Source organism: Drosophila arizonae, chromosome 4 (assembly GCF_054131065.1).
Source record: "Drosophila arizonae isolate 15081-1271.41 chromosome 4, UAZ_ARI_1.0, whole genome shotgun sequence".
NCBI lineage: Eukaryota > Metazoa > Arthropoda > Insecta > Diptera > Drosophilidae > Drosophila > Drosophila arizonae.
Window position 1 is genome coordinate 10,691,956 of NC_142924.1, and position 21,267 is coordinate 10,713,222.

At 36.4% G+C, this 21,267-nt stretch overlaps 1 protein-coding gene and 1 long non-coding RNA gene across 17 annotated transcripts in view; one reads left to right on the forward strand and one right to left on the reverse strand.

The window, feature by feature from the left end:
• MYPT-75D (Myosin phosphatase targeting subunit 75D) overlaps positions 1-21,267 on the reverse strand; it is a 45,373-nt gene that overhangs the window by 23,398 nt on the left and 708 nt on the right. For 5 of the 16 annotated variants that reach the window (XM_089467374.1, XM_089467373.1, XM_089467370.1 and 2 more), the window contains exon 2: positions 20,654-20,788. The exons of 3 other annotated variants lie outside the window; for them this stretch is intronic. The gene's annotated coding sequence lies outside the window, so the exon portion shown is untranslated. 8 more of the 16 variants (XM_089467380.1, XM_089467377.1, XM_089467376.1 and 5 more) reach the window with 8 other exon arrangements.
• LOC149269112 (uncharacterized) lies at positions 15,212-16,005 on the forward strand. The gene is made up of 2 exons (XR_016269816.1): positions 15,212-15,477; positions 15,904-16,005. It is a non-coding gene; the product is annotated as an uncharacterized LOC149269112 (long non-coding RNA).

Consider the following 21,267-nt stretch of genomic DNA (forward strand, 5'->3'; position numbering starts at 1 on the left):
TATATGTGCACATACATACATATATCTATATAATTTCGGCTATTTTCTGACTCACACACACAGATAGAGAGAGCGAGAGAGTGACATGATTCTGAGCTTCCTTTAGGCCTGGCGCACACATGAGTTATTAATTAAGTTTTACGTTTGAATGCATTTAAGCTGCCCTTGAGGAGTCGCCAACTGCGTCTCCTGCTTCAAAATAGTTGGCGAGCCTCAACAAACTTAATTAATGGGCTCAAATTTGTATTTGTCTATTTCAGAAAGGCTAAATTTAGGGTTATCTGAGTTTGGTCAGATACAAATTAGGCTTAATTATGTCAATTTGGCTAGAACGCTTTAAGTTGTTGTTTTACTAAGACTTGTTGCATTGAGCTTTAATCAGTTGTGTAAGCACATAAACAATGGCAAACTAAGCTTTAAGCTAACTGCTTAGAATGTAACAAATTTATTAAAGCAGCTTTAATGTAAGTTAATGGAGTCTAAACTTCAATTAAAATCTATTATGCTGAAGCCCAACAATTAAGTTGTTTTTCATATTGAAAAAGTTGTCACTTATATGAACTTTAAATTCTAAGCCTGAAAAGGCTTTAACGTCATTGAATTAAATTATTATAAAACATAAGGCTTTAAATCGTTTTCAATTCCATAATTGATAAACAATTGAGTTATAAGCTTTAATGAGTTGATATGTTAAGCTTATATAAGCGGAAGCTTTAATGACTTAATATGTATAAAATTTATACAATATAAGTTTAAGCTCTACAAATATTATTTAACAGGCTTCCGACTATGTATTATTAGAAATTGATATATGAAAAATAAACTGATATATGAAATAAGTGCACTGAAATTCACTAAATTTTATTTATAACTATTGTGAATACTCAGCTTTCAGCTTAACTCTGTTCACTGAAATGTTTTACTTAATTGACTTGAAGCTTGAGCGTGAAGTTTAACCCGTTAATTAAGCTTTCAAATTGATTGACAAACTTAATTCAGCTTTAATTTTAGCAAAGTTTCTCTTAGGCAATACAATTACTGTTCAGGCTGTGTGAATTACAGATTGTTCAAGATTAATCCGCTCTTAATCGGCTCTCGGCTTCAATGTGAGAACACGTGTTGCTTTTATCAAAGCCATTTATTTTGAATGCAAAGCTGGCTTTCATTTAAATAACATTATTAGGGGCCTAGCTCGGCGCAGGTTGAAGGATGTGCTTCAGTTATTTGGCAAATCCGCATCGGGAATCCAGTTTATAGCACGTAGCGCCATAAAGTATGCTACATAAAATTCTCCTTCGGCTTGCTTCTGGCCTGTTGCCTGTTCGCTGTCGGCTTAAAAGCACTGCCTAAGCTGATCTACATAAATTTAACACAGCTAATTAGCGAAGCCCACAAAAAATTACGTCGCTACGCAAAAGTAGAAATCTCTTTGAATCTAAGCAAGGCGAGGCCATCGACCAAGGAGAAGGAGGAGAGGCATTTGCATAATGCCAGCCAAAGCAAACAAAAAAGTCAGCAATATGCAAAATAACTAAGAGCAGGAGAGAGGGTGAGCCAGAGAGAGGAAGAGCGAGGCCTATGGACAGCACTCATCAAATACAAATACATACAAATTTATATATATTTGTCTAAGCAGAGCGCTCTAAAAAAAAAAACAAAAAAAAGGATAAGCAATTGCTTAAAGCCTTTAAAGCTGACAGCTGGCCAACACAAATGGGGTCAACAAATTGGCAACAGATTAGCCAAAAAGACGAAAAAACGTAAAGCAGCACCGACAGCAGCGCCATTTGTGTGCCCATTTGTGGCCATCAAATTGCAACAACCGGAAACTGTCCCCGAAACTCTGTATCACAGCGCGCAATGTGTTTCCGCTTGGCCAACAGAGCAAACCAAAGCAGAGCCGAGCAGAGCAAAGCGAAAAAAACGCGCCAAATTTGTTAAGGGAAATTGTGACAGCAGTCTCTGCTGGCATCCACAACATCCCCACCTTGACCACCGGCTTATCCTGTCGATAGACATCTTTAAAGCTTTGCTTCGCAAATTTACCTGCTGCAAGCCTTGAGGCGACCCGTAATCAATAAGTGGCCCATAAATTTTGTGAGCTGTCAGCAGAAGTTGTCATTGTTGGTGTTGTTGTCTGGTGGCTGTTGTTGTTGTTGCTGTTGCTGTTGCTGTTAGTTATTGGTCACATGTGAATGATGAGTGCTTGGCACTTACAGCCAGTCACCAATACCAATACTCGCCCAATCTACGCCCACACGCATAGTCAATTGAAAACTAACAAAAAAAAAAAAACTTTGAGGCATAATTGACTGCTGAATACTCGCTCAAATTGTAAAAAAAAAAAAATTAATAAATAATTAAATAGTTTTAATACAATTTTCAAATCTTTTAACCTCAAGAGAGAAATAAAAAATATTTCACAGAACTTCAAGTTTTAAGCAGCAAAACAATATTTAAAATATATTAAACTAGAATAATTGCGTGCCAGGTATTATAAAGCATTCTACCTTACAAAATACCCTGTAAAAAAAATACAAAAACAAATATACTTCCTTGATTATAGACAGGCAGTTCAGCTCAACAAAAAACACTTGCTCAAGCTAAACTTCCAAGCTCTACGGCTGTCAAGAATATATATTTTATGTCAATTTGCCACGCCCCCAGTGGACACAAATCTAAGCAGTCTCTCAGCAGAGCTTATGCTGTAGGCTCTACAGCTGTCAAGCAGATATCTCGCAGCAGAGCCTATCTACCGTATATATCCAATTTTGAAAACATTTACCCGAAAGCCAATATACTCTTATCAAGACATCAACTATTGGCAACATAAAATGTTGGCCCTTTTGCTCTGTTGATTTTAAGCTAGTTTTTTGTTTGGCTTTGGTTTTTGGCAATTTCGCCTCGTTTTATTTATTGTTGTTGTGGCCAATTGGTTTCTGCAATATCTTTTTCATTTGGCTGGCATTTGCGACAAAAGCAAACACACTTAAAACTTTGCAATCAACTGAGACAAGTTCCAGCAAATGGAAGACTATAAAAATAAGAACCAAAGTGAAAACGAAAACTTTCAATGCGTAAATTAATTAAGGAAATTTTGATGAGAAACTTTCATGAGAACAAGCCTAAATCAAAGACAAATAAAATCAATGAAGGCAAAATGCAATTGTGGGGAGAGAACGACTAGAAAATGCCCCAAATTGGGGGAGAGATAAATGATTCTTGAAGCAATTGAAGCATGAAAGCATGATAGTAAAATGTATTTTAATATTAATATTTCTTAACATATTAATTTATACTCATAGAAAATATGTTTAAGATAATGCGGAGATAGAATGTCACAGGATACTCTGTAAACAGATCTGAGGCACAAAAACTATTTCAAACTAATCAAAACATTTGAACGTTAAGCAATGAATAATTCAATTTGTATGCTACCTAAAATGTATATCTATATAAATAATAGGCATAAAAAAACTTTAGCCTCGCGAGAAAAATAAAACACATTTCTAATAGCTTAAGGTGTGCCACTTAAGAATTTCTTGACGATAAGAAGCAAAACAGTTGAAAACAAAATGCTTAAATTAAGTTAAAGTAAAGTTAATCTAGAGTGATTGGCTAAAGGATACCCTGTATTGTAAACATATCCTTTAAAAATTCCAGCAAATATTCATAAATGAAATGTAAAAATGAACTCGAAAATTCATGCCCTATGCAAACTCATCTTTACAATTTTATTTTTGTCCATGGCAAAAAATATCTCTCTGAATATATTGCAGCAGCAGTATGCATTAAATAAATCAAAAATTAATTAAAATGTCAACAAAAAATTAAAATATGAGCAGCGGCTACAAATAACAGTAAATAATTATATTCTGTCGCTTTTTCATACTCATTCACGAAAGTGAATCGTTCGTATATTGGGCTTGTCCCATGTCCGTCCTGCTGTCCGTCTGTTTGTATGAATGCAAACCAGTTCGACGTAAATTGGAAAATGGATCTGATAGAGTTTAAGCTGTTAATAGGTACTCTGCAGTCGGTAAAGCCCGACTGCAATGTTCTAATTGGGTTTTAAACCAAATTATTGTGTTTATTAACTGGTATTATTTCACATTATTAGATTAGCTAGAAAACATATTTAATTTAATTATATTTATAGGCAAACAAAATGTACATATGTTTTATTTTCATAAGTATAAAGATAAACAACTATTAAATATTATTGTTATTCAAATCATGAAGTTGTATTTTACCTGTAAATAATATTATTGTTTTAAATAGTTTTTATTTTGGTTTGTGTTTTTTGTATATATTTTTTATCTGTAATCAAAACACTTTAGTTGCTAAACTACATTTTTATAAAATATAGTCATATGTTGCGCGTTTGCCTGTCCAAAGATTCAACAATCTATCTTGTATATATTTGTTGTTGACTTTTTTTTACCGTTTTTGCTTATCTTAGACGGCCGCGTATATCACGTGAAGAGCAACAACAACAACAGGAACAACAACAACTATACCAACAAAGTAGAAATGAACAAAGCACAGAAAAAATTTACAATTGAATTTTTACTACTTTTTTTGCGGTATTTTTCTTTGGGGTTTTTATTATTATTTTTTCCTTCTACTTTGTTGTTGTTGCTGTTTTTGTTTTTTGCTAATAATTTCAAATTGTTTGCCGCGTGCGCCGCCTTATCGACATTGATTTGTTGTTGTTGTTGTTGTTGCTCGAGTTGCTTTTGTTGTTATTATCGCTGTTGTTGCTTTATCTATTTGTTGTGTTCCTCGCCCGCTTGGCATTTACATTTTCATATTTGTCTCATATATTTTGCCAGCCTTGTGACACAAATCAACTGAATATTGCCCAAACAAATGGCAAATGACAAATGTGCAAATAGTAGCAAAAGGCAAATGACGATTGACTGGCACGCGGCGTATACGTAATACAAATTGAAGCGACTCAACACACACCAAAAAGAACGCGCTTCGAATAATTCTTTACCCCGACTCGCTTAACTTTTACGTAGCCGCTGGCGCACACAACGTAATGCACACACACACACACATCGACTGAGACAGAGACGGAGAGCGCGAAACGGCGTCGTCTGCCGTTTGTCCAATTGGAAGCGTCCGTTTTGTAGCTACCGCTGCAGCCACAGAACTGAAACTGAACGCAGTCGAAGCACTTGAAACATGGCCAAGCGCTGAACAGCCAAAGCCGTGGCCAAAATGCCGCAGCGTCGTTTTGCAGTCGTCGACGGCGGCAGCAGCAGCGACGGCGGCAAAGTCTCGTTGCCAATGGGCAATGGCAGTCGTCCGAGGACTGGAGTGGGCGCGGGGAGGAGGTGCTGGCCGCCAGTCTAGCTATGAATGAGTGAATGCCAACTGACAAGTGGGCGGCAAGTGTCAGACTGCGAGCGAAGATACCAGAATGAGTGAGTGAGTGAGTGAGCGAGTGCATACGAGAGAGCCGCAAAAGAAGAGAGCGCCACGAACGTAGCCGAAGTTGAAAACATCGCATATTCTATGTTCTCGGACACTGTCGCCAGGAACAGTAAAAAGAGCTTGAATTTCTTGAGCGCTCATTTGAGCTAGCAGATATTTATATTAATTCTTTGAAATTTAATTAACTGCAATTATTATATTAATTATATTATATTTAATAACAATTATATATTTAATAAATTTGCTTTTATAACATTTATGGCTGGGTATTATTTACTGGCTTCTTTAGCAAATTTGCACCACTGTGCGTATATGCAATTCGTTGCACTGATTGATAGCGTTGCGAATATTTTGCGTGGGCAACCGGCAGACGAAATGCGTTACTCTCTTTGCAATTGCGCTCTGCCTCTCTCATGCTCTCTCACACAGACGGGCACACACTGTTTGCTCTCTTACTCTGTCGCTCTTGAAGGCGCCAAGAAACAGCTGCTTTATGTTTATTTGTTTGTTTGTTTGCCTTTGCTGTACCGTTGCGCTGTCAAGACGTCTACGTCGCCGTCTATATCCAAGTAGCTAAGCCTTGTCTTCGCCTTCGACTTGTACTACTCAATTGCTGTCATAGTTCTTAGCGTGCCCCGCCCGACGCCCTCTTGTTGTTCGTTCGTCTCCTTTAACTGCCTGCCGCCACATCAACTTTTATGGCCTTCAAATTGTTTCCAAAACGCTGCCCCACCATACCACACTGCGCCACACCACCCAGCCCCGCCCAGCGGGAGGCGGTCGTCTGTGCAGCGCAGTTCGCCGGCTGGCAGCATTATCAATTGCCGCCGCCCACGCTAAAAGATTTGCTCCATTTCATTTCACTCTGTGCCATTTGCAGTCTGTTTTGTTTTGCTTTCTTGTGTTTTGTTTATCATTTACCGTTTGCTGCACATATATATAGATATATATGTGTGTGTATATGTATGTATATGTGCGCAGTTAAGGGACAGGTGCTCCTAGCACAACCTGCACGCCATTCTTCTACTGGTTTTTCTTGACTCTACCTTGCGCGCTATCACCTGCCATTGTTGTCTCTCTGTTTGGCCAGCATTTAGTTCACGGAGCAGACGGTAACTAGTTTTGCATCTCTTGTTGCCATTTGCCATTTGCCATTTGCCAGTTTCCATTTGCCGGCAGAGTTGTGGCAAAAGTTTACCTAAATTCTGCGCATCGTTTTCATTGTTTACATTTAGCTTGGTTCCGTTATTTATTTGCTTTTCCCAACAGATATTTGCCCTCTGCTGCTACTTTCAGCTGTTCTTTGCCGTTGGGTTTCCCCCTTTTTCCCGCCAGCTCCATTGTTAGACTAGGGTGAATTTTTTATGGCGCGTTGAGTGGCGCTTTGTTAAACAAATTTGTGGTTTCTGATAAACAACACCTAAGAAACGCATGAAAAATATATGAGATGGCATATGCGATCCGATAGGCGACATATCGATTATGATGGGAAGCGAATATTATATTAAAAGAGGATAATGATTGAACCCAAAATACAGGGTATATTTTAGTGCATTGATTTTTCAATTTTCTATAGGCTCGTATATTTATATTTTTATCTAGCCTTTAAGGGTGCAATCTATTATTATTATATATAGCAATGGGGTTTTTCCCGTTTACCCACTTTTTGCTATAATCATTTGATTCGTGATAAGCCTCGTCGCAATATTGTGTAATTTAATTAATAGAGTATTTCAAAGTTTATGTGCAGCTGAGCGCCTTTTTATGATATTGTCTTACGACTGCATTTCAGGCTGGCGGATGATAAGGAAATGTTCGTTTTCTTTTCATTTCGTTCATTTTTGTTTCTTTTATCAAAATCCGTGTGTTAAGTGCTTCAATGACTGCGCAAATTGCAATGACTGAATTTCATAGTTCATAATTTTCGCCATGCGCAGCTATTGGATATTCCAAATGTAATTGGATTTTCCTGTTGGAGCGGGCAAAAGCTAAAGGTTACAAATAATGTAAAGCTCTTAAATTTTAGACAAGTGTTGTAGAGCTGAGTAAATATGGCAACTATTTGAAGAACCTTATTTATAAGATCATATTTTATAAATCGTACAGCTATAGAACTTTAAAGTAAAGTTTATTCCCACTGCTATTGCCAACTGCCTTGCCATTATCAATGAAGCATAATCTACAAATTGTTTATATTATTTATGATTCCTTAAGTTTTTCACACACGCGCTTATCATTGGAATTTTATGTTATTATTATTATATATTTTTTGTGTGCTTATGTTTAATCTAAAAGACTTATTTGAAGTACAAATTTCATGAATCATGAGTGGAAGATTTTTTTGGGAAATTGTTATAGAATTTATATGTTTTTTTCATATTTACTTTTAAAAGTAGTAGTAAGAATTAAAATCGGTTAAATTTTATACCGAAAGCCTTTCCGATTTTTATCTGATTTGTAAAATGCTACTATTACAACTGCTACTATTTTAAGTCTACTGCTAATATTTTTACTACTATTACAACTTCTGCAACAGATTTTGCTACTATTTTTTTACTTTTATTATAACTACTGCTGCTAATTTTACTACTATTACAACTTTTGCAAAAACTACTACTTTTACTACTGTTTCGACTACTTTTACTACTACTATTTGAAGATACTACTATTATAACTTCCATGACTACCTCCACTACATTTGCATTTGAAATAGATTTTATTGTTCTCAAACATTTTGATTTAAATTACAGTCAAAATTCGAATTCTTCCTTAAATTCAATGCCAAAATGGCAGCAGTTTTGACTAGGAGAGGGGAGTTATGAATGTCGCAAATTAAGGAAAATCACCCTTGGCTCAAATCCCTAGAGTCAACATTGCAGAGCACTTAAATTGCTATTCAGCTGCATTGCTCGAGGTCCTTAAACTTTGCCCATGCACACAATTTCATTGCACTGCAGCGTCAGATTTAACGATGCTCTTGGCTCACAAATTGTCCAGAAATCGATTTACTTCAGCCTCATATGCCAATTGCTGCATACTCAATTCAGTTAAACAAGCAGCAAAGATTAATTTTCGCCTAGTTCAGGCTACTAATAAATCGCATCCTGTTCCGCCTAGCCAGATGCAGACACACGCAGATTGCTTATCAAATTGCGAAACCCATTAAAGGTGTATGCGTTGCGTGTGTGTGTGTGAGAGTGAGTGTGTATGTGTGTGTGTGTATGATTGCAAAATTTGCCCAAAATCTTTGGAGCGCAACATGTCGCATTGTTCCACTTTGTAGCTGCTGCTACAGTTGCTGTCTCTCTCACTCATACGCACACTCACACTCACACCCTACCTCACTCTCTCTTTTTGACCCTCTCTCTCTATCTCTCCTTCCTCCTCCTTACATGCGGCAGCTGGCCACCCATCAAGGCGTCTGCCATTGCCAGAGGACAGGCGTTTCACTTTGGTTTCCTCTACAGGCAACTTTGTCGCTGTTGTTACTCTTGTTGTTGTTGTTATTGTTGGTGTTGTTGCCGCAGCATCTCTGTTGTGCGTGGCTTTTTATGTTTTTCTTTTTTATTGTTTTTTTGTTTTTTGCCGCCATTACATTGTTTTCCTTTTGTTTAGCGGCGGTTTTTAGTTGTTACCCCGCTGCCCAGAGTTTAGCCACACTTCTCAAACATTCTCTCTATACCTAACCCAGTCTCTTGTCATCTACTTGACTATGCAGCTGGGCAGAAAACTTTGACTCTAAGCCCATTCAGTTAGGGTATCAATGCAAGGTACAATACATTCAGACAATGGCTTTGTTGAAGTGCGAACAAATTGCTGCGGAGTCTGTGTGGAAGCAGACATTGTTCGCTTATGTTATGCTTGGCTAAGCTCAAGAGTTAGATAAATGAGAGAAATGTTAATGAAAAGGGCTAATGTTAACGTAAGGCGAGGTGATAACAATAATTATAATGATAAAGCAAAGGTTAAGGACAACGATTAGGATAGAGATAATGGCATTTTTATTTGAATGATAATGATAATAATATTAGAGATAATAATAAGGAATATATATAAAATAATGACCATTACAATGGCCATTACAATGACAATCATAATGATGATGCCAATGCCAATGACAATGACAATAACAATGACAATGATAATGATAATGATAATGACAATCAAAATAATCATAATTAATACCCATGCGTATAATGACAATTGGAATAACAATAATAATGATGATGATAATAGTTAATAAATTTATAATAACAATGATCATGATAATACTACTAAAGACAATATTATATTTCTAATCATATTTATCACGATTGTAAATTTGGTATAAACTCTCGTACTCCATTTGAATTTAAGATATAAAAGGGTATTCCCTCCTCGTCATGCTGTTGGATAAACTCATTTAATTGAAATTGTTTATTTTGGCGCCAAGTTTTAGTACGTTTTTGGCAACAATGTTGCCAGTTAGCAGTGTGCGAAGTCTGTGGGTCTGAGGGAGACGGATGTTTTGCGGGGGTGCCAAATGCCGTGTGGAATGTGAAGTCCTAAAGTGTGAAGCAGTTACATGGGAAAATATTTGTACACGCAGGATATGCAAAAATATGCTGAGTACATGAACAGGTGACGCTGATGGCGATGATGCCGTTGTTGATGTTTGGAATGATGGCCATCATGATGATAAAGGCATTGCTAGAGCACGCCCTTTGTCTGCGCTTATGAATAGTTGGGGAAAATTTGTTGTGGCACGCGCTGGAAAATCGCTGTGCAAGCGTTTTTTTTTTTCTTTTTTTTTTTTTGCTGTGTTTCTTAGTGTGCGTGACTGAGTTAGTTGGGCAGCAAAAAAGTTTTCTAACTCCCAACACACTCTCTGTGAACTTTGAGCAAACTCTCAGCGATGGATTTTTAATTGCATTTTTCGGCAACTTTTCGTATGATTTTTTTTTTTTTTTTTTAAAGCCCAGTGGATCCCAAGCGATTTTTGGACAGACTTAACGTATGCATAGCGGACAGCATTTTTTCCACAAGCGAGTTTATTAAAGAAGTTAAGTAAATAATTGTGCGGCTTTTATACGCACAGATATTTGTTGAAAAAACTTTAATTGTTTTTTAATTTTTTATTTTCTTGTTTTTTGTATAGTGTGTCACATGCGTTTTTAATTGAATTTCATTTGGTGCTTTTATTGAAATTGCATTTTTAATGTTCGTTTTTTGCGGCATGAATAATAGAATAGAATTCTCGTTAGTCGCTCGGCAAATTGTTGATTCAATCTAAATATTTAATTATGTGCTTTACGACTGCCACTGGAAAAGGACCAACAAATGCGACAGCGGGAGCCACTGGAACGGACGACAACTGTTGACATTTGAATGACATTGAAAGGGCTTCGAATTGAGCAAAAAAGTTGCGTTTTTTAATAGGTCAAGAGCTCTTAACGCGAATTGCGGTTGGTATTCGAAATGGAAACCTTTGTAAACCAAAGGCATAAATGAAAAGGAACCTAAGTAAACAAATAAACGAAAAGAAATTCAATTAAATTATTAAATATGTGGAAAGAGCAAAATTGTGCGTCGCAAAGTATTTGAGAAAAGTCGAGAAACCCCCATAGTTTATCTTTATATAAAGATCAGAATCTATCATGTATGTTCCACATGGCTTAGGCACACTTTTCATATATTGGGATACACAAATCAGATTACAATAGACATACATTCCACATATGTTCCACATGGGCTCTACACAAAATGGTACATATGCAATATAACATGAAATCAAATACACCCATTTATATTACACAAATTAACATACGTTCCACATATGCTCCACATGGATTCCACAGCTTGTACATGCACTGCATCAAGAGATCAAGCCGTGCCTCTGCGTTGACAAATTGATTACACATACGTTCCACACACCATCCACAGCTTAAATCACAAATATCATATTGTTCAAAAGGTTTCTTTGAAGCCAGCCGCAACAATTGACACACATTCCACCCACAACCCACAAACTGTCTAGAAAGTGGAGAATAGAATTGATGAATCGATCTTCACAGCTGCCCAGAAAATGCTTCAATTTGCGTTCAAGTATGAATTTCTGAAGCACTCATCCAATTATTATTGTGCTCATTATTGGAAGCTGACCTCAATAGCAGTTTGAGCTACAATTTGTGGCACCAGATACAACTGGCCAGCTAACTGGCCAATAACTTTTAGCCTGACTCTTCAAGTAGAACTTTTCTTAACAACATTTGTTGCACGTTGCTCTGGTTGTTGCTATTGCAATAAGCTAACTAAAGCCATACGCCCGACCGCCCGCCCGCTCATTAATCAAACTTTTGCTCTTTTGTTCAATATTCCTTCTTTTCCGCGTTTTGTTATTTTCTATTTCTTTGGCTCTTGTTGTTTGTTATTATTATTATTGTTACGCTCATAAAGTTTTTAGCCCGAGGGCCGCAAGCCCAGTTGATGACCCCACACGCAATGCCTCTTTTGACCAGTCATGTGTCCCGCCTCTCTTCCTCACACTCTCACTCTCTCGCTTGTCTCTCTCTCCCTCTCTTTTATTCTCTCTATTGCTGTCTGTGCATATTTCGCTTGGCATATCAGTTAACGTTTTTTGTTTGACTTTGTGATTTGGCGATATGACGCAAAGCAAAAAGACTGTCAACAAAAAGCGTCTGAACTGAATAGAATTTTATATTTTCTTCTGCCTGAATTTAACGTTTAACTGTTTAAGCCATAAAAAGTGGCATATGAGCCATTTGACTATTCAAAAAAGAATAAGACTAATGATATATTCAATTTGTTCAATACACTTTTAACAAGTTTTGCATATTAAAATATTTTTTATAGGGTATGCTCTGCTTCTTCTCCTCTATCTCTAATAACTTTTTTTTTTGTATTCTTTGTCACGTCAGTTAAAACAAAAGGCTGTCTGTTCATTTTTGCCAGTTTTTCATGAGTTTTATTTTATATTTTTTGTTGAACATGCGAGACACTCGATTATTGGATAGCTTAACGCAATTTGACGCAATATTGAAAAGCGAAAAATAAATAAATAAAATACTTTAGCCAGCACGTAGAAATAAAGCGTTTTATCTGGAAATGTCATAATCGTCATGCGACAAATACCGGAAGGCAGTAAATGACCGTAACATAGTTCCACAGATAAAACGAAGAAATCGTAGAGTCTAACGATTGTAGAATAATTGCGGAGAGCTACGTGCATAGATATTAGGCAATAAAACAAAACCTGATAATGGAATATCAAATATGCAATGTTACAGAGTTTCGCAAACTATTTATGATATTGAAATACGCCTTACGGATCTTCTATAATATAGTAAATAAATAATTAATCGATATTTCAGATAGGTTCCACAAGCGAAATTCTTTCGTATAAAATATTTTTTAAATGAACTAATGCAGTTCATAATTCATGATTCATATTGTATTTATATGTTATGTTCCACAACCGATAGGTCTGTTTGAAAAGGATAAGTATGTTCCACTTGTGATCCACAATTGGGCAACTTCATATAATATTCCATATGGAATCTAATATGGAAATAAGTTCCACACGGGATCCACATAGAGTCTACGCGTATTATATGTAACCGAAAGTGACATCTGATCAATTCATTTATGTAGACATGAATACATTAAATACCATCCACATATGTACTAGTTTCTAGCAATATATAAAGCATTAACTTGGACTTCTTTGTTCTTCGAGTAAATTCATGAAAGTGCATACCACTTCATACAGGGAAGTATTGCTATTTAGAAATCATAAACAGTAACAATAACAACAGTAAAACGCAATCGATTGTCCCACACAACGTCAATGTTACCCACTGAGAAAAGCAATGCCAACTACAACAACAACATCAACAACAAAAACAACGACACCAACAACAATTCAAATCAACTTGTTTCTGATTAGATCATTCGAGCAAAAATATCAGTCAAGTTGCGTCAGGCCCGTTATGAAGAAGGTAGCGGAGGAGGAGGAGTAGGCGAAAAGCCGAAGGTGGAGCAGGGGTCGGTGTGGCCGGGGCCAGCTTATGGGGCAGTTGCCTCGTACCGGGCAGCGTCAAGTTAACCTGCTGCGGGTGCGATAATTAACTGAAATAGACCCGTGACTGCCAGCGAACAGAAACGAGCAACCGAACGGCAACAATAAAAAACAATAACAAAAAGCAATTCCAAATAGAAGTATTGCTCTATAATATGCTACAGCTGCACACACAGAGACAGAGAGAGAGAGAGAGAGAGAGAGAGAGAGAGAGAGAGAGAGAGAGAGAGAGAGAGAGAGAGAGGGAGAGTGGAGGAGTGGGAGAGAGGGAGAGAGGGTGCTGAGTAGTGTTCCATTTGTAAAGCTAGTTAAAAGAATTGTTAACGGGAAAAGCTCATAAAAAAGGAAGGCAAAACTTCAAGAGGCTGTCAAAAAAACTTTCCTTTGCTAAAAAGAAAATTATTATGAAAATACCCTGTGAAATAGACGAATGCAACAAGTCTGTAGCATACGCCTATGCATTCTTTTAAAAAAATAAAAATTAGTTGAGGATAGAAGAAAACTCTAAATTAAAGTCTAAATTCTGAGTTAAAATCCATTAAATAATTTTAAAAATAAATAAATAGATGGTATATATAACCAATGTGTGTCCTCTATCGTCATTCTAGATCTAGTTTTCATATCTAAACAAACTTCTGCTAATTACAGGGTATATGCTCTGCCTACAATTTATCTACTCCAACGGCGCAGGGTATATACTCTTGCGTATACTTCGTCAACTCGTCAACTTAGTTTCAAAAGAGTACTTCCACTTAGTTAAATAAAATATATACATATACTTCTATAAGAACGTCAGCAACGTACACCTGTAGACCGCATTTTGTATGGCTCAGTCCAGAGCACTTTCAATAGGCCACGATGCGGATGGATGGTGAGTAGCTAGCTATGTAGCTGTTAATGGCATTAAAGGCTCGCAGCATTGAAATGAAATGAAATTCTTTTGCGGTCTAAATTATTTGTATGTATGTATGTGTGTGTATATAGAAATTTGCAACAGTTTGCTGGCCAATTTAATGGTCAACAACTAAATTGGCTGCGAGTGGAAATTGTGCAGCCAGGCAAATTGTTAATTGGGTTTGAGATTCGCAAAGGAAACGCGTTCGATTTCAATGCGAGCGCACAGATTGCCCAAAAACTGTGGAATGTGGACGTGTGAATGTGTGCGTGTGCGTGCATGTGTGTGTGTGTGCGTTGGTGTGTGCTGCTGTGCATTGGTGTTTGAATTTCGGTTGTCCTAGACCGCAATACACACACACACACACACACACACACACACACACACACACACACGCATGCAGAGGCAAACAGTTTACGTTTGCCACTAATTGGCCATTAAATTGTTATAAATTTAATGCTGTTGGTTTTTCCGTGTTGTCGTTTGCCTCTGAGCCAATTAGTCACATAAATGCCACCGATCTCAATTTATATATTTCATTGGCAACACGTGTTACCCCTTTTTTTCAATGAACTCGGCTTATTTGTTCTTTTGAAAGAAGAAGCAGCCAACTTGTTGAAGCATTACTTTTAATATGATTAATGCCTTATTATAAATCCCATTTAGTTATGCTTTTTGTTTGCATAGGCACTTGTTCTTTTATACTAAAACTAGATATCGATAACAATCAATTATCTATTGCGTAGAAATGCGAATGGTATGTAGCAGTTGACATTTTAATATTCGCTGCATATGGTCACACCTTTTTTTTATTACAACAATGCATCAAAATGCCGATAAGCATTTGTTTTCTTATAAAATCCATTTGAACATACTTTTCTTTTGTATGCAAATTTCGCAACATATAATTTAAGTTGTTTCTATAAAAAATTGTATTTTTTGGGTTTATTTTAGTTCTTTATGCTAGTCTAAATTCAAGTCTAATAATGTAGATTTTGTTAAAGTTTCCTGATTAGCTATTTACTCAATAGATATCAGCTGATAATTGAACTGTTATTGTGTAAGTTTTCACAAGAAACCGTTATGTGTAAATACAAAAGTGAAAATGTATAAAAAAAACTATTCATCACTGCTGTTAGTTAAATAAATATAAACAATATTACAATTGATCTGTGCGTTTGTAGACTTTTGTACTTACAAACTGTCAAAGTAAATAAATAATTATATAGTTAAATAAACACACAAAAACAAATGGTAAAGAGTTAAGTCATATGAAAAAATGAACATATAACAATATAAATAATAAATAAATTATATAAATATATTTAACAGCTTTATATTCATATTTATATATATATATTTTTTTTTAAGTATAAGATCTGTTGTCAATTGCTTTTGCCATTAACTTATTTGGCTTGCATTTGCGGCTTACTTATGAAACCCCCTGAAAACATAATTCACAACAACTTTCAGAAGTTTTTTTTAGCCTTCGCAAAGCGCCCAAAGCCCAAGCCAAAAAAAAAAAAAAAAAAAAAAAACAAATAACTTTCGAGCTATTTAGCTAGCAATTAAAACGGCAAATGAACTTTCAACTCGACTGGGAGGAAATAAAATATGAAAAGAAAAATCGGAAAATAGCAAAAACAAAAACGGCAAACAAATTTCAAACTAAACCAAGCCAAAGAAAGTAAACAAACAAAACAGAATGCAAAAAGACAAACACGCGAAGCTAACGAAAAGGAAAAACACAAAGAAGAAGAAGAAGACGAAACAGCAGCAGAAGCCATCGTAGAATTAGCCACAAATTGGTAAACAAAAGCACAATTGTTATTGTCTAGCGTGTAAAAAGGAGGCGTGGCCAATGTGACACCCACAAAAATGTTCAAATAGAAAACTTTTTGTTTTCCCAACAATTTTGTTTTTTTCTATTATTTTCAGTTGGCTGCGAAAACGCAGAACAATGCGAGCTGAGAACTAAAAACTGAAACTGGCACAAAACAAATGCACACAAAATAATTTGCTTTTTCTTCTTCTATTTTTGCTTAAGATAATAAGCCAGGCCAAAGGCCGATCCAGTTAGCAAAAACCAAAAATAATGCAAAAAAAACTCTTAAAGAAAACGCTATAAAAACTCTAAGCCAGGTCGTGGTAACTACAAAGGTGTTAGCGATGGACAAATAATTGGCAGAGATGAAAGCGTGACTAATAGGAGATGGTAAGGGAGAAAGACAGTGGGAGGGAGAGGGAGAAAGAGGTAGAAGCGCATTGGAGTTTATGTGCGATTTGAATGTACTGGAATTCCATAAATAAAATATGAAATGTAGAAAGAAAGAAGAAAATTGAATTAGATTTGTCTAGCTGATACCGAATGATAAAAGGGAGCAAGCGAACGAGTGGGGAGGGAAGAGAGGGCGAGGGCTGCACAGAGATAGGAACGTAGAGAGAGAGAGAGAGAGAGAGAGTCGCACGCAGGACGTAGGGAGAGTCAGATGAAAGAGTAGACTTAAAAAGTGAGAAACTTAAATGCAATTTGAGATATATGGAATATATAAAATATATACGAAGAAGCTTTTCAATTTTGTATAATAATAATTTATATATTATTAAGTCCTAACTATATCTTTATTTCAATTGAATTTCTTCATGTCAAATTTAACTCAATTTAAGTTAAGTGCAACACACAATAAATTAGATTCTCAGTACTTTGTCGTGTAACCTGTTTTCCATCTCTATGGCAAGCACAAAGTGAACTTACAATAGCTTCATTATATCAGCTTTCATCCGACATCCCTTGGCGATCCCCCTCGCCCTATAGCGCCCCTTCCGCCGTGGCTCTAAATGCCCGTCATCAGATTTGGGCAAATAATTCACATGGCACTAATTGAATTAGTTGACTGACTTTTGAGGTTGATGCGGCTACAGCTGCTGCTGCTGCTGCTGCTGCTGCTGCTGCAGATGATGCTGCTAGTGATGATGATGTAGCAGCTGTTGTTGCAGTCACTAATGCTGCTGGGCGCCAAGGGAAATTTACCGTTACACGCAATGAACTCACAAAATAATGTAAAGTGAACAGTTAACAAGTTGTACTCGAAATAAGTTTGCCAAGTTCACTTTTGCTCTATTTAATCAGCTCAAACTTTTTTTGTTTTTGTGTGTTTTCAGCTCATTAATAGCAAAAGTCAAGACCTTGTTTCCGTTTCATCTGGTTAAACGTCTGGAGCTGGTGTCAGAGTGCGAAGGGCTTCTCCACTTTGCTCTCGTTTGCAATGTCTGAGAGAATTGTCAACAGATTTGTAACGATTCAACCAATTAACCTTTTGTTTTCGATCTCTTACGAAAGTTTGTAGAGTGACGGTTGCTCGTACTCTGCGGTAAGTATATAGAAATATGGGTAAACCTTATATTACTCGTTTAGCTATACATTTATTGTATGCAATTGTTTACTCTCTCGCTCCCTCTCTCTCTCTCTCTCTCTCTTTCTCTGCGTCTCTCTCTCTCTCTTTCTCTGTCTATTTTTCCCTCCATTTAATTGTCTCTTTCTCTATGATATATGTACATTTAAGCCTTATATTTTTCCTTTAGCGAAATGTTCAACCTAATAACTCTTGATTTCCATGGTAAGTGCATTAAATATTCGACAATCTGTCATATTTCTGCCCATATTTTCAGCATTGTTCTGCTCAACTTTTGGCTGGCGAGCACAGCTGTTGCCGCCAGACTAATAAACAGCTGTCTAAGGCGCCTCCTTGCACGCATTCCACAGCATTGAATTACAAAGGCAACCCGAAACGGAATGCCCAACATGTTTATAGTGTACATTACTACACATACACACACACACATGCCCGAATATTTATGTGTAAGCAAATGAACAGCAGTTGGCACCTCTAGAGCAAATATGGTTTTCATTAGGAAATTTTTATATTTCACTCAACTAAAAAGCCAATAAAAATGAGAGAGTCATAAAAATGTAGGCACGTTTATATGGCCAGCACTGTATTAGGGGCGAGTCCTTGACTGTCAATGCCCGGCAATTAAATCGTAACTGAGCTGTCGCCGTGATTAACTTAGACAAAAGGCAGCTTGATTAGTGAACGGTTCGATGTCAGCCAGGTAAATAAAATATTTAAGCAAATTACGTCAAGAGAAGCAAAAGATTTGCAAATCAATGCAAACAACTGGACAAGCAACATGTGTGGAAGAGGAAGACACAAACTGAGCGAGGAGAGAGAGGTGGTGGTAGAAGCTGAATAAGAAACTGAAAGCAAAAGCTTTTGTGATATTAATTAAGCAAATTTACGTTGAAAGATGTCAGTGTGCCACAAGGATGCAAAAACGTGTTTTGATTTTATATATTAGAAATTGAATTTGTATATATGTATATGCAAAGAAACAGGAAAAACAAGTAGACGATCGAGTGCTGAGCAGCCAAAACGAATTGCAAATGCTCTTGATTTAAGCAATTGGTATTCCAATTAGAGAGTGTGCAAGCTTATTTTTAACAGGATCATAAATGAGTTGGAATAACGTTATTGGAATGTAATACATATTTAAGTATTGGTGAACTATCGAACAGAAATGTAAATAAACAGCATTCCTATTAGCTTGCTTCCATTGGAAAGCTCAGCATTATAGAAACTAATGGGATTCATGGAATGTAATGTTTTCAGGTTTCCTAACATTGTTAGGAAATGTTGATTAACATTAACCCCAATTAGTGAGAATGACAGCAGTAAACAAATGTTAAGCATGCTTTGCATATGCTCCAATTGGATTGCTACTGTCGGAATTTTATGTACTGAAATTTAGAGCAGAAAAAGTTAGCAAAACTTTAAAAAGTTAAAATGTCTAGTCAATATACCCCATTTAATCTAGGGTATGCATATTTATAGACATATTCAGCTAGCTGGCTGGAGCAAATGTTTAATGAAAGTGCAGCAGCAGCTGGCAACAAGTTGCACGCATGCGCATTAGAGCGAGACAATGAGGCGGAGTGAAAGAGTCAAAGTGAGAGAGAGTCTGAGAGGGAGAGGCAGAGACAGAGGCACAGACGATAGTAGATAGACAATGTGCATATGGCAATGCTTTAGAATTTTACTAGCTGTTGTTGTTATTGCTGTTGTTGTTCTTGTTCAGTTTCATGATTTCATGTAACCGGTTTTTCGGGTACAACAGCATCAACAAGTTGCGACTCCCATGAGAGCAGCCTTTGCTGCTGCTGCTGCGGCCGCAATGGCTGCAACTTGGGTTCATTGTTTACACAGACATAGCTGTTATAGCAGTTTTGTTGTTTATTATTGTTGTTGTTATTATTCTTCGCGTTGTCGTTGTTGTTGTTGTTATTGTATATGTGCTTTACTCTTTGTTTGCTACCTACTTACTTACGTGCCAGCCTATCTAACTGCGCTCCCCTTTGCCGCTCCTTCTCTTGGTTTAATTACATTTTTTTCATTTCTGTTTTTCTTTTTTTTTTTCAACGAAACCACTTCACATATAACGGAAGTTGTACAAAAGCCGCAAGAGAGACCGGCTAAAAAAATAAAATAAATAATAAAAGGAATGAAAGACAGAGGAGTAAAGAAGGCAAAATAATATGGCCTGGCCAGAGCTGAGAAGTTGCCACAAGCGTGTGTCACACACAGGCAACGCGGCTCAAAGGGTCAAAATGTGTTCAGCTACGAGTTTAAGGTTTAAGGCCAAAACCGTTCAATTCTTTCGAAACTGGAAACTTTCAGAAGAAGAATATACTTCAATTTTAGGTGATGTGTTGCTATTTGTTATTTGTTTTTAAATTTGTATCAAAATGTTTTACTTTATTTATATTTTTGTTTGACAATACCCAATCAGCATATATACATATTGGTTTAATTGTGGAGGAGCTTAACAGTGATAAACCTGTGAAAACTGTTAATGATCCTAGCTTTCAAAATGTTACAGCTAGAAATATTCCAAAGTCCAACAGTTCCAATAAGAGAAGCTTAATAACATGGCTTTTGTCTGTTTTCTGATTTTTGTCGGCCTTTAAAGTTTACGCATTTGCCAGTGCTTACTACAATTGAAAGTCAATTTATATTATGTTTTTGAACGATTTGTCTACTTGAAATTGAATTCAAGGATTCGCGTAACACTGAACGCAGTTTGCATAATTTAGGAAAGTATTTCTATGGCTAAGCTTAAAAACTAGATTAAACAGGTAATTTATATACTTATAGTGCGCATTTGATATAAAAGCTTACCTCAATAACAAGTTAGAGCAACAAGTGACATTGACGCTGACGCCTGCTATTGTTGTTGTTGCAGTTAGATTCAATGTTGCATTCAATCAAAAAATATAATAAAAAAATCGCTCACACACATACACATAGATCACGCTGCAATTGTAGAAAATTGTATTTATTATATGAACACGTTGAGCACTTTCACGGCGCACAAAAAACAATTAATTGACTAGATTTTTTATTTCTTCTCTGCTTTATGCAGTTTGCCTATCAACAGCTGGCAGGCTGCACACATTTATTTTTCTTCTTCTTTTTTTTTTTTTTTTTTTTTTTTTGCACACTTTGGCGAGACAACCATAAAAAACTTTCGCTCAAAAACGGATGCAGCAGGCGGCTTCCAATAGGATTTGGCTTAACAGTGAGTGAACGAGAGAAAGACGAGAGGGGGATCTGTTAACAGTCTAACTGGTTTCTTGTAACAGGAATTCCAGTGTTTTCAGTGTTGCCAAATACATATATGGCATTTCATTTTATTCCATTTCATATCATTTCATTAAAGAAATAGCACACTAAAGAATTTATATCCGGTAATTTATACAATTTCATTTGCTGTTTTTTATTTATTTTTTTAC